This window comes from Ursus maritimus, unplaced genomic scaffold (assembly GCF_017311325.1).
Source record: "Ursus maritimus isolate PB19 unplaced genomic scaffold, ASM1731132v1 scaffold_7, whole genome shotgun sequence".
Classification (NCBI taxonomy): domain Eukaryota; kingdom Metazoa; phylum Chordata; class Mammalia; order Carnivora; family Ursidae; genus Ursus; species Ursus maritimus.
Genome location: NW_024426885.1, coordinates 82340927 through 82343775, shown reverse-complemented (window position 1 = coordinate 82343775; position 2849 = coordinate 82340927). Strand labels below are relative to the sequence as shown.

General features: G+C 42.2%; 1 pseudogene; it reads right to left on the bottom strand.

The window, feature by feature from the left end:
* Window positions 1-765: 765 nt before the first annotated feature.
* LOC103662004 lies at window positions 766-1468 on the bottom strand (annotated as a pseudogene).
* Window positions 1469-2849: the final 1381 nt, after the last annotated feature.

Sequence of the window (2849 nt, the reverse complement as noted above, 5' to 3'; positions counted from 1 at the left end):
AGTATATTTAGGAATGGCGTGCCATTTAATTTGCCAAAAGCAAGGCTTGTATTCGGGTAGGACCATGCTAATTCTTTCACATGGTAAAGGGAATACTGAATACCTGAATGATAAAGATGGGTTGTCAACTTTAGCAGCAGCCAGTGAAGGGTAAATAAGGAGATGCCCTGTTGTCACAGACAGACAAGACCTCCCTAACATACAGGGGGCTTTTCAGTTTGTGACTCCCAGGCCAGTAATGTCAACTGCTTTTCCATTCAATCTAATGCTTCTGGATTGCCACTAAAAATAAATACATGAAAAGCACAGAAAAGCTGCTTACTGACAGGAAGTCCCAAAGAAGAGGAAAGAAGGGAATGTAGAAATTACGAAGTTATGTAAAACACTCTTGAAATGCAGTTAACTATCTTTCCATACCTTGACAGTAATATAACACGCAGACACTTGCCGAACTGGTTCAGATGATACTTCAATACCAGATGCATTTTTAGTCCTGTACATGAAATGTTTGGACGTTATTTGTGTTTATATGAAATGAAGCCATTAATACTTTCTTACAGCAGTAAATACACACCAGGAAGGACAAGACAAACATAAATCAAGGAATGGAGTTTCCCCAAGCCTGCAGAGTGAAAAGTCTATTAGCACAATTGATTCTGTACACCTGACTGCGTTCTTTCACTATAGAAAATCCAAGTGGAATAAGAAATGGAGAGGTACGGAAAGGCTTCTAGAGGGGAAGAAAGATGCCCCGCACCCCCTGCATTAGTTTTCTGCCCATTCTGCTTCTTCACATTCTTCTCCCGCTCAGTCTGCTGTCATACAGGTGGGTTGTCACTAAGAGACTGCACAAGGAGGGTACTGTCTTCTGTGTCTTCCTTCAGTGTACAAGCTCTCTGATGGTCTCCTAGAGAGCTGTTTTAGTCCGTGTGTAGGCAAGCTCCGGGTTATTAAGGAGCTCCTAGTAAAATACAGAGAAGGGAAGAGCCAGCCCCGGGCAGAATGCTGTGTGGGTGGTATCTCCTCCTGATTTATATCAAATGCGTGTTGGCAAATTCCTTGGGAATTATCTATCATTTGTTTTTGATCATCACCACATGCAACTTCAGCTAGGTACTGGGAGCAGTCTCCTTTCATTTTTAGATGCAAGACGTTCCTCTGGATTAGTTGAATTGGTGACTCAATGCTCAAGGATTCCAGATGGGGTGCAGGTAGATCTCAGCAAAGATTATGACACTTCCTTCCAGTAGTCCTTAATCAGCTGGACCTTCTTGTTGGGTGGCCGTCCTTTGCTTGGGGGTCCCTCCAGGGGCACCTGCCCCTTCCTGCTCTGGACCAGGTAGTCTACCTCATGGTAGGCTGGGGGATGGCTGGGGTGGCAAGAGGGAAGTGCCCAGGGTGGGAGCACCATTAAGATGGGGGTGAACCCTCTTCCAGAGCCCACCACTCTGGTCTGCTTTTGGCTCATGGGAGGATCCTTCCCTCTCAAACCTGGTGTTTTTTAAAACATTTTGGAAATTGTTTCGTGAGTGTCTTCCAGATAATGAAAAGTCAAGCTGAGGCTAGAGGATGGAATTAGGTAGTAAATATGTATGAGTAAGCAAAAAAATTGGTAAATAAATTTTACTGAAACCCTGTTCAAATGAATGTGCTTAAGAATGAAAATCCAATATATGTATTTTTTGTATATACTGCACATATTGAATTTGTGTGTGTATATATAGGTATACGTGCACATACATGTGTACACCAATACACATATATTCCACACACCCACAGAAGGGCTCTGAGTCATGACCTAAAAAAGAAATTTTAAGTTCTCAGGAAACATGATCTCAAAATAATTCCATAGTGTAAAAGCTGAACAAAATATGTGGTATCATTAGTAAGGCCACAGAAACAATTCAAAAGAAAATATTTAATTCTAAAAGTAAAGTTTGCAACATTCTAGAATGCTATGCATCTGCTATTAATTGAGCAAATACTATATGCCCAGTGCTCTTCTAGGTGCTGAGATAGAGCAATCAACAAAGCAGATAAAATCCCAGCTCTCCTGGAGCTTAGGTTCTAGTAAGAAGAGAGAGGGGACAAATAAGCAAGTGCATGATACAGTGTAAGTGGTGATGTGCCCAAGGTGGCCGGTGAAGGGAATGTTAATTCCCTCTATTTGATTAAACAGGCTTCTTCTTGACTCTGGGCCCCTGACCCCCCTTGTTTTGGAGCATTGACTTTTGAAAATGTGTAATTGTGAATTCTTCCTCTGCCTCTTTGAGTTATATAAATCTTTAAGAAGCCTCTTGCTTGTTTTACTACCTACAACTTGCTTTTTCAAGGACCTGAGAGCCATCCCTTTGAAATGAGATTGTCCAGGCAGACAGTACCCTTAAATCTCAGTTTCTGTGGGAGAGAAGGTGCTTCACCTGGGCAGGCACCTTGCTCCAAATTGTAAAACCATCTCCTGTCACAAAGCAGAAGTTTATTTTTCCTTTGGGTGAAGCCAATTAGCAGATACAGATGACCTCAGATCTCCTCACCCCAACTCTAAGAAACTCTCCTGACCTTTGTTTCAGAGGAGATGCTATCTAGACTTGGTCTGTGTTCTCTCTCCTATCTCTGGAAATAGTATCCGAATAAAGTGAATTTCTGATTGCTCGTTTTGTTCAGTGCAATTTTTGTTTAACAGATATGTGATAACAGGTAAGGGAGTTTACTAGGTCAGGGTGTGTGTGTGTGTGTGTGTGTGTGTGTGTGTGTGTGTGTTTAAAAGATTTCATTTGTTTATTTGAGAGAGAGAGAGCACAAGGGAGGGGCAGAGGGAGAGGGAGTAGCAGATATCCCGCTAACCGGGA